This window comes from Cynara cardunculus (assembly GCF_001531365.2).
Source record: "Cynara cardunculus var. scolymus isolate 2C chromosome LG 3, CcrdV1, whole genome shotgun sequence".
In the NCBI taxonomy this organism is placed as follows: domain Eukaryota; kingdom Viridiplantae; phylum Streptophyta; class Magnoliopsida; order Asterales; family Asteraceae; genus Cynara; species Cynara cardunculus.
The window spans coordinates 13,615,938-13,627,559 of NC_037530.1; the positions used below are offsets into that span (position 1 = coordinate 13,615,938).

Below are 11,622 nucleotides of genomic sequence, written 5' to 3' on the forward strand. Positions count from 1 at the left end.
TGATCACTGGAACTGAAATTACAGACACAGAAATACATCGAAAGGAAAAAGGGATTATCATCAAATCACTGAGAGAGAGAATCAACAACTCACTTTGTTCCCATTTTCTCTGAGGGATCGGGCAAAGGCATGGTTTAATTTATTAACTCCGAGGTCTGTGCCATCATGGAGTAATATGGCGGAAAAGTTTTGTGAAAATATTTCCCACCAACCAGGAACGCTAAGTTCAGGAATGAAATTTGCCTTTTTAAACAAATGGATGATGAAGCTGTTCCTGACGCTTGGAAAATGTTCAAAAGAGTTGTTAAGGAGATGCCCTCACCATGGCATCCCGTACTGTATTCAACTCGAGACGTTTTACAATGGGTTAAATCCCATGGAAAAACAAATGCTCGATGCGACTGCGGGTCGAGCCTTTACAGCTATGACCTACGATGAAGGATATGAGATCCTAGAGAAAATTTCTGCTAATAATGGACATTGGGCTGATCCACGTGCTCAACCGCAAAAGAAGACAACAGGAATACATGATGTTGATGCATATACTGCATTAATAGCACAACTCTCTTCATTGGCCAATATGCTTAAAAATTTAACTTTTGGCCAATGAGTGCAGTCAGCTGTCACATCACCTATTCCAGCTGCCCTCTCAGTGTAATGTGTCTGTTGTGGAGGGAACACTCTTATGAAATGTGTCCATATAATGCTGAATCTGTGAATTATGTTCATAACAGATCGAATCCCTACACTAACACATAAAATGCAAGTTGGAGACAGCACCCAAATTTTTCATGGAATAGTCCAAGTTTGAACCCCCCCAGTCCATAAGCAACAAGGAAACCCTAATTTTCAACAATATCAACATGCAAACAGTTCTAATTCTCAGAATCACCATCACCAGAATTTTCAGAGTAATCAACCACCTTTTCAGACTAAACCACCTCCACAGTCCGATTCATCATCTTCTTTGGAAGCTATGATAAAAGGACTGCTGGCTCAGTCCCAAGCACAACAGCAAATGATGACTCAAAATCAATCTTTGTTCAATCAACAAAGTGCTGCCATCAGAAACCTGGAAACACAAGTTAGCCAACTTGCTCTCAATCAGAATAGTAGAGCCCTTGGTACTTTACCTAGTAACACTGAAGTCCCAAGAGATTTAGGAAAAGAACAAGTGAAGGTAGTAATTCTTAGGAGTGGTAAGGAATTAACTGAGACCATACCAACAGAAAGTGAACAGGTTTTGTCTAAACCTGAGACTATACCTATGGTCTCTGTTACTGAAAGTCCACCAAAACCTTTGGATACCCACTTCCTGAGACCACCACCTTTGTTCCTCCTAAATCAGACTATCCTTTGTTATTCCCTGAAGAAGTTGCTAGGAAAAAGCCAATTGAGGATGAGGTTATAACAGGTCCAAAAACCAAAGTTGTAATCCCATCTGAACCTCAAGAAAGTAAGACCAAGACTCTAGGCACTCCGGACCCATCTTGCTCAACACAACCTAACAAAGCCATCATAAAACCAGTTCCTCTTTATGTTCCTTTTCCCCAAAGGTTAAGAAATCAAAAGGAAGAACTGCAATTCAAAAAGTTTTCAGAAGTGTTTAAAGCATTGCACATCAACATACCTTTTGTTGAAGCAATAGAGAAAATGCTCAGTTATGCCAAATTCCTTAAAGATATTTTGAGTAAGAAGAAGAATTTAACTGAATATGAGACCGTAGCTCTTACCAAGGGATGTAGTGCGCTTCTAACCAACAAAATACCCCCTAAGCTTAACGACCCAGGGAGTTTCACTATCCCTTATTCTATAGGTGGAAAGAAGATTGGTAAAGCTTTATGTGACCTAGGAGCTAGTATAAACCTTATGCCCTTGTCTGTTTTCAACACCCTAGGCATAGGAGAAGCTAGACCCACCACTGTCACCTTGCAATTGGCCAATAGAAGCATTGCTTATCAAAAAGGTAAGATTGAGGATGTTTTAGTTCAGGTTGACATATTCATCTTTCCGGCTGACTTCATCATCCTAGATTTTGAGGCTGATAAAGATATTCCCATAATCTTAGAAAGACTTTTCTTACCCACTGGTGGAACCTTGACTGATGTCCAAAAGGGAGAGCTAACCATGAGACTCCAAGATCAGAAAGTCACATTCATTGTCTTTAATTCCTTAAAGTACCCTGATTACTTAGAGGAATGCTCAGGAGTTATTGAGATTGAGACAATGTGTTATGAGGAGGAGGATAGTGTTGAGAGAAGTGATGATACTGTTGGGGATTTAGAAGGTGATGTCCCATCTGATGCTGCAACATTTGAGTTGTTGGACAATAGTGAGCTTAAGAATTTTACCCCGTCTATAATTTCACCACCTGTTCTAGAGTTAAACCAACTCCTATCTCACTTGAAGTATGCATATCTAGGAGTGGAAGGTAAATTACCTGTCATCATATCATCTACCCTAGATTTATATCAAGAAAAAAAGCTTGTAGATATGTTGAAGTTGCACACCAAAGCCATAGGATGGACCATTGCTGACCTTAAGGGGATTAGTCCTTCTATATGTCAACATAAGATCATCCTAGATGAAAAGATCTTCAAATCTATAGAGCCTCAAAGGAGATTGAACCCGGTCATGAAAGAAGTAGTGAAGAAGGAAATTTTGAAATGGCTAGACGCCGGAATAATTTTTCCAATAGCCGGTAGTTCCTGGGTTAGTTCAATCCAGTGTGTCCCAAAGAAGGGAGGGTTTACTGTTGTCACCAATGACAAGAATGAACTCATCCCTACAAGAATAGTGTCTGGTTGGAGGATATGTATGGACTACCGTAGGCTAAACAAAGCCACTCAAAAGGATCACTTTCCCTTGCCCTTTTATTGATCAGATGTTAGACAAGTTGGCTGGAAAAGAGTATTACTGCTTTTTGGATGGATACTCCGATATAACCAAATAGCCATATCACCTGAGGACCAAGAAAAGACCACCTTCACATATCCCTATGGTACTTTTGCCTTTAGGAGAATGCCATTTGGACTTTGCAATGCTCTTGCAACTTTTGAAAGATGCATGATGTCCATATTCTTTTACATGCTTGAAAAATCCATAAAAATCTTTATGGATGATTTTTCATTTTATGGCTCATCTTTTGATAATTGTTTGGAAAATCTAAAAAGGAGTCTTGAAAGATGTGAAGAAACTAATCTGGTTCTCAATTGGGAAAAGTGTCATTTCATGGTCAAAGAAGGAATTGTTTTGGGCCATTTGATTTCCAAAAGAGAAGTTGAGGTAGACAAAACTAAACTTGAAATCATTGAAAAACTACCTGAAACAACTACTGTCAAGGGAATATGAAGTTTTCTTGGTCATGTTGGGTTTTACCAAAGGTTTATAAAAGACTTTTCAAAAATCTCAAAACGTTTGTGTTTACTTTTGCAACATGATCAAAAATTTAACTTTACGGTTGAATGTAAAAATGCATTCAACACTTTAAAGAAAGCTTTAGTAACCATGCCGGTAGTTGTTGGTCCTGACTGGAACAAACCCTTTGAGATCATGTGTGATGCAAGTGATTGGGCTGTTGGAGCTGTCTTAGGTCAAAGAAAGGAAAAAGTTTTTCATTCAATCTATTATGCAAGTAAGACCTTAAATGAAGCACAACTTAACTACACAACAACTGAAAAAGAACTTTTAGCTGTGGTTTTTGCTTTTGAGAGATATAGATCATATTTGATGGGAACAAAGGTCATTGTTCACACTAACCATGCTGCCATCAACTACTTGATTTCCAAAAAAGATGCTAAACCTAGGTTAATAAGATGGGTYTTGTTGTTGCAAGAGTTTGACCTTGAGATAGTGGATAGGAAAGGAGTAGACAACCAAGTTGCAGACCATTTGTCAAGATTAGAGAAGCCTAGGGAGACCCTAGAAGAAGGAGAGATTGTTGAAACATTCCCCGATGAGAGAATTTTAGTGTTAGAATCAAAGCCACCATGGTTTGCCGACATTGCAAACTACTTGGCTTGTGGAATTAGACCTTCTGATATTTTTGGTCATATGTTCAAATAATTTCTCGATGATACCAAAACTTACCTTTGGGATGACCCTTACTTGTTTAAGATAAGTGCAGATCAAATCTTACAAAAGTGCATTCCATAAATTGAAGTGGCAGCAATCCTGCAACATTGCCACCAAGCAACATATGGAGGACACTTTGGAGGCCATAGAACAGTTGCTAAAGTTTTACAATCTGGATTTTATTGGCCTACTCTCTTCAAAGATGCCCACAATTTTGCACAAAGATGCAATGAGTGTCAAAGAAGTGGATCCATTTCCAAGCGGAATGAAATGCCACTTAATGGGATCTTAGAAGTAGAGTTGTTTGATGTATGGGGGATAGACTTCATGGGACCATTTCCCCCATCAAATCATTGTCAATACATTCTAGTGGTTGTTGATTATGTGTCTAAATGGGTAGAGGCCATGGCTTGTGTTACTAATGATGCAAAAACTGGGGTTAAATTTCTTCAAAAACAGATTTTTACAAGGTTTGATACCCCAAGGGCATTAATTAGTGATGAGGGTACCCACTTTGTAAATAACCTGTTGAGTGGAGTTCTTGAAAACTATAACATTAACCATAGAATAGCAAATGCCTACCACCCACAAACTAATGGATTAGCCGAAGTCTCAAACCGTGAAATAAAAGGAATTTTAGAAAAGGTTGTCAAGCCAAACCGAAAGGATTGGGCTTTCAAATTAGATGACGCTTTATGGGCGTACCGTTAATTCGACCCAACTTGAAATCGACTTCGGGACTGCTTCTAAAACACCTATCGGTATGTCCCCATATAAGCTTGTTTTTGGTAAAGCTTGTCACCTTCCTTTGGAACTAGAACACAAAGCATATTGGGCCATCAAAGAATTAAATATGTGCCCAGATATAGCTGCTAGAAAAAAAAAGTCCAGTTGTGTGAATTAGAGGAACATAGGAATCTTTCCTATGAAAATGCCAAGATTTATAAAGATAAAACAAAGAAATGGCATGATAAAAGAATTCAACACCGGGAGTTGAGAGCTGGTCAGAAAGCTCTTTTGATTAACTCTAGGTTGAAACTGTTCCCGAGAAAGTTCAAGTCCCGTTGGTTTGGACCTTTCCTCATTCATAAAGTTTATCCGTATGGAGCAGTTAACCTAATCAATCCCGAGGACAATTATGTGTTCAAAGTTAACGGTCAAAGAGTGAAGTTGTTTCATGATCCGGTAGAAATTCCAGAGTTATGCTCTGTGAATTTTGTTACCCTTTGCTAAAAGCTTCGGTATGTGTGTAAATATTTATGTTTATATTAAATTCTGTTTTATAGTTATTAATATTATTAATAATATTGTCATTATTTGTCGTGTGTTTTGCAGCCCAGTCAATCATCAAGAAAAGCCTGAGGTCTTGCTGCAGCATCTGAAAACCCTAGCCTTTAATGGAGAATCTTGGAAAATTTAAAGTCTGAAAATTTTGAGTGGAAAAATGCATGATGTCATTCTTAAAAATTAATTTTTAAAGAAATGGTCATCTCTTTTTAATGCCAGCCAATTTTAGTACCACATGCAAGAGAAAAAGTACTTAGGTGGCATTGAGAGGACATTTGCTACCAACCTTTCAAACACATCATGTGGTCAAAAATTAATTAAACCCTTAAAATATGACTTATGTTTGAAAACCTCCTGGTTGATATGAAAAGAAAGCCTCCAATCTAGTACACTCAAGTACTCTCACAACTTTTGCATGCTTCCAAGGATGACATCATGGTACATCACCTACTTCTCATCTTACCCTCACCTTTTGTAAAAATCCATTTGTATTCTTAAGAAAACCCTCTTTTCTCTCTTCTCATTTCCCTCCCAATTTCTCCAACTCTCGCTCCCGACCGATAACCGCCCCCCCCACCATCTCCAACGTTCGAATGGCAAGAGTAAAGCGAGCCATGGTTCGTGATCCTCCTCCGTCGCATGCATCGGAACAGTCACTGGCGCAACCGTCTGACCCAACACTGCCGGTGGCTACTGTCACCGTACATACTCCTGTCTCTTCATGAAGGCAACCGACGAGGAGAGGGAAGAGACTCCCTATAGCAAAGAAGAAGAAAGGTGAGTCGTCTACATTATTTATTGATGAAGACACACCATCTCCATCGCCGTCGCCGTCGCCGTCACTTCCATTGTCAACCATCCCAGTCGCTGTCGACCCTACTCCATCGGAAGTACCCATCGTCGCTCCCCCTCTCCAAATGGTGCCATCCGCTGCCATTATCCCATTCATATATCCTTTGAATAGAGCAAAAGAAATGGTGAAATCCTCCACTGTGTCGATTCCAAAGAAGGCCCTAACCCCAACTTCATCTCCGACCACCACCAACAAGGAATCAATTGAAACTTCTCAAAAGGTACAATCCTCATCTGATAGTACACCCCCTGAGGGCCTCTTCACTTCTGATTTTGAGGAAGAGGAGGACCCTGCCTCTATGGCACAAACAGGGGAGATTTTTATGGAAAATGAGGCATGCAGTCTCGAAAATATTACTATGATTGAAAAGCCGAGGAAGCCTCTGCTTTTGACTGCCTCTAGGCAAGATACAGATGATGAGGATGATATGCCTCATGTTGCTCCTCATGATCCCATACTCGACCTCAATGAGGAATTTTTTGGGGAATAGGATGAAGAACCCCCTATTGAGGTTGTGTCTAGGAAAAGAAGGTTCGTTAAGGCTTGTGATAAAAAAAGTCAAAGGAAATGGTTAATGAGGAACCACCTAGGAAGAAGACCCGGTCTCAAAGGGTTGTGATTGAGTCACCTAGGAACTCTGAGACTGATGTTGTAGCATCACAACAGCATTCCTCCAGACCTAAGAGGAAGAGGGTGGCTATGGCCCAAAGGCCAGCCACCATACCAAGGCCGATCAGACCCCACAATGGTTTTAGTTCTAAGGCTGCTGAAAAGATGCATGCTAGGTTCCAGAACAGGGTTGGATTCCCAGACAAGGGATTTGATAGGCAAAGCATTAGGGAATTTGCATTCATAAGAGAGGTGGTAGAGGCTCATGGTATAGAAAAGATGTGCATGGTTCCAACTTCCTATAACTTGACTCCAATTAGAGAGTTCTATGCTGAATTAGCAGCAAATAACACGTCCAAGATATCGATTAGAGGGATGACTTTCATGTTTAATTCTAAAGTCATCAATCGGCTGCATGGCCTAGACCCCTCTAAGAAGACTGATTACTCTAGAATGGTGAGGCATGCGACCATAGAAGATTTGACTAAGGTGGCTGATGAGATAGGAAAACAAGGGGCTATTTGGGATGATCACTCGAATTACATGTTGAGGACTTTCAAGGCCTACAATGTTACGGCCAATGCCAATGTGTGGATTAACTTTTTGAGGCACGCCATTGCTCCCACCACACATGACAGCTCAGTCTCGGTGGAGAGAATGTTGTTGCTTTATTGCCTATTTACGGGTAAGACCATCAACTTTGGGAGAGTGATGGAGAAGAGTATTAGAACATGTTCGGGCAGAAGTAGGGGGAAGATGCATTTCCCTTGTTTGATTACATGGCTGTTGGTAGAAAATGGAATTCCTCAGTATTGTGAGGATCAAATGGTGAAAGAGCAAGGGGAGAAATGGAAGATTGACATGAAAACAGTTTCTAGGTTAAGGGATAAGAAGGAGAAAGGGAATGGGGCTAGTGATATGTTGTGTTTGATGAAAGACTTACTTGCTCAAAACAGCAGTTTGATGGATAGCTTGTTGGAACAAAGAAATGAGTTCTTTGACAAAATAGACAGATTGAAAGGGGAGCTGGTTGAACAAGTGAGGGCTGCCGAGAAGAAGACAAGATGAGACATCAAGATAGTAAGGGTTGAGCTTGAGGCAAAGACAAGTGCTCAAGTGAAGAAGTTAGGAAAGAAGTTGAAAGCCTTAAAGACAGAAAATGCAAGGCTGTTTGATGAGAATGCTCGATTGAAAGGAATGCAAGAAGCTGAAAGACAGCATCTCCACTTGACCTACTCCTATGGAGTAGGACAGGTTCTATCATCCCCCATTAGATTCTTTTATTTTTTTTATTTCAACTTGTTTTAATTTTCTTGAGTCTAGGATTGTCTTTTACACTTTTTAGTTTATTTTCTTGCAAATAACACATATGTTTATAATTGACATATGCTTGTATAGCCAAAATAATTCTTGTAGTTTAGTTACACTTTCTAGTCACTTGGTATCACTAGAACTAGCTTGTTTTGCTTGGGAACACATTTTGATCCACATCATATGCTCCACTAAGAAAGGATGTAGGCCCTTTGTTCTTTTCTCATGACTTAGCCACTTGTAGCCTTTACATAAACAACACCCATATACTTCCAATGAGAACATTGAAAAATCTGAGTTTGGGGGAGGGTACCAACATCATTATATTGATCAAAGCAACTGCAAAAGAGCACAAAGTGCCAAAAGTGGAGATCAAAGTGCACAAAGTGCATAAAGCTTCAAAGCCATATTTGAGATCTAAAAACACCACAAATGTCCCATAGGGGTAGGTGTAAACAACAAAAATTTCCCATAGGGGCAGGTGTAAATGCATTCAACAAAAGAGCACAAAGTGCCAAAAATTGAAAAAAAATTCAATGTTGATGCATAAAGGAGAGAGAAGGCAAAGAAAGGAAAAAATGTGCCAAAAGAGAGCAAACCAGTTACTTCCAAGTCCTATTGATCTTAGAACATATGATGTATTGAGCATAACAAAGAGCAAATAGAGCTAGCTTATGGTTTATGCTAATGGTTAGTTAGAATATGCTTACTTGAGATTTATGAAAGCTATATGGTGCATTTTGGCATAATCAACAGGTGTGTATGCACTTACTGCATTTTCTTGCAAAATTTTCAAAATTGAGTCATTTTTAGTTGTCTTTTGGTTGCTTGGGGACAAGCAACGATTTAAGTTTGGGGGTGTGATATGTACTAAGTATTTAGTACGTAAAGTACCTTTTTATTCTCTTTAGATAGGTTATTTTCCATTTATATCTCCACTTTGAGTCATTTTATCTCTTTTCTCTATTTTTATGCTGAAGTAAATGATGAACCTGTTTCTAGTGGATTTTGGTTTAAATTAAGCTTATTTTGGACAGATTGGAGTAGGTCGATGCCGTGGGAATGTGGTAGCATGACCTGATGATAGATGAAGAGATGGATGAGACTTGGAGTTGACTGACATGACTTGGGAAGACATTTGAGAGCTTTCTAAAGTGAACCAGCTGTAGTTCAATCAGATTAGCTGGAGTTTACAAGACTAATTGTAGTTACTTTCTAAATATTAGTTTGCTATTATGTACTTTTTAGTTTATTTTGAACTAGTTGGGTGTGAATTTACCTTTTTGCCCTCACTCCATCCCTAGTATAAAAAGGGATGTTGGGAGGAGTTTTCATTACACCTCAACACTTCACTCCATATTCTCTCTTGTTTCTCTCTTCAAGTAGTTTTCATGCTACTTGAAGAACAAGTCTCTTAATATTATAATCTTTTGGTTACATTTCAAGTTCTTTTATTGCTTTATTTAATCGCTTTATTTATATTATCGTTCTTAGTATTCCGTCATTTATTTATTGTCTTTACTTGCATTTTATTTCTGTCATTTATTTATTACGCTTTCCGCATCTTTATTATTCCGTCATTTATATTTCGTCATTTACTTTCCGCATTTATTTTATGTCTTTACTTATCGCAATTTATATTTCTTGTCATTTACTTTTCGTCATGAGTTGCTAATTTTATTAGCTCGGGTGTATGACGAAAATGGTGAGATTTTAAACCAAAATATAGTCGACTCTTTCATGTAAAAACGATGTTTTACTTTTTCATTTCAAGTTTTATAAAACCAATGACACTTCTTAACGAGTTTATCACTTTAAAAGTGTTAAAGTGCCGTTGACTCTAAGTTGAGACGTCGTTTGCACGTCAACTTGGATGATATGGGAAGTAGACTTGAGAGAGTTGCTAACAAAGAGATTTGTTGTCCGTATTTTCTAAGTAGTTAATTCTCGACAGGTTGATCACTATGAAGTGTTAAAGTGGAATGGATTCAGAGATGAACCATTCAGAACACGTCAACTTGAATGATATGGGAATCCACTCGAGAGGGTGATTTTTAACAAAGAGATTTRTTTGTCCATATACTTTGAAGACACCATTTGTCACTTTCACTGGTCTGGATACCTCATAGAGATATGGGATGAAAGCTATAATATTAGTGCATTGGTGAAGTCCGAGAGGAATACCTTCAAAGTAATTGGTAAAAAATAGTTGTTACTGATTGCATGCTGTAGCAATCTGTCAGCATGGTTTCATGTTGTAACATTTTGACAGCATTGGTCGACTAGCAATAGTATTTACATCTCACCCGAAAAGTCACACACCCTAGCTTGCTGTTATTCTGTTATCTCCTGTTTTTAGTTGTGTTAGCTCTGTTCAAATCTAAGTCTTCGAATTCGCCTTCTGAAATCATTTCCTTAACTTTGCTTTCTTTTAAACTTTTACTACGATCCCTGTGGACGATATCCGGTACTTGTACSACTTTTATTACTTGAAAGACGATATTGAGACTATTTGTATACTTGCTTTTGGTCTTGATTGTAGTCTGTGGTTTTCCACCGATCACTTAGCTTAACCACTGACTTCCTGAGAAGAACGACATTTGACTTACCATTGTATTGTTTAAGTTAGGTTTATAAATTTCAACCTCGTTTTGTGTTCAAAGACACTGCATCAAGATTCTGGAAACGTTGTCGAGAAGTAGTGCGCTTAGGTTAATTGGCTTGTGTTAAATTTATTTGATTGCATTATCTTAAGAATAGATGGACACTCATTACATGCCATTGTGTTCTTTTAGCAGTTCGCTTGCTTGATCTATCGTGGTTCATGTAAGTGTACTTTCCTTTGGTCTCAAATTTTTTGGTGTGTTGTCTGTGGTGGTGTGGTTAGTATAAGCTTTTTCTAGCGTGTTTTCTTTAGTAAGTTGGCATTAGTCGGGACTTTATTTTAAGTGTTATTTTTTAATTTTCTTATTATATAAGTTTCCATCATCTTAGCTCTAAGTTTTGATTTGGAAAAATTGCATATTGCGGCTTTGATAGTATGTTTACTTTGGAGATGAATGAGTCGAGGCAAGAGGCTAAGGATATTATCAATGAACTTTTAAAAAAATTAGACATGGTTTTACGTGGGTTGATTGGAGAAGATACTGAGGTGTATCATATCCAAAATTCTTGCATTTATTGTGGGGATCCCTTGCATTTTGTGGATTGTTGTCTCGAATTTTATTATGAGAGAGTGAATGGTCAAAAATCAAGCACTTACTGTGGTGACCCATGACATTCTATAGATGAGTGTGCAATCTTACATGATAGTTGTGACAATAAAGCCCAAGGTTTTACAAATTTTGAACACATGTTATCTGATTCTTAAAACATCGGATGACCATAACACCCAAACTTCTCTTGGAAAAGTCAACATGAAAGTCCTTGAAGTGAACCTCGTTTTCAAAGTCAATATCACTCAGCCAATTACCACTAAAACAATAAAA

At 38.4% G+C, this 11,622-nt stretch overlaps 1 non-coding gene across 1 annotated transcript; it reads right to left on the bottom strand.

Annotated features, from left to right (window-relative positions):
* Nucleotides 1-222: 222 nt before the first annotated feature.
* Nucleotides 223-330, bottom strand: LOC112510598. The gene has a single exon (XR_003068976.1). It is a non-coding gene; the product is annotated as a small nucleolar RNA R71 (small nucleolar RNA).
* Nucleotides 331-11,622: the final 11,292 nt, after the last annotated feature.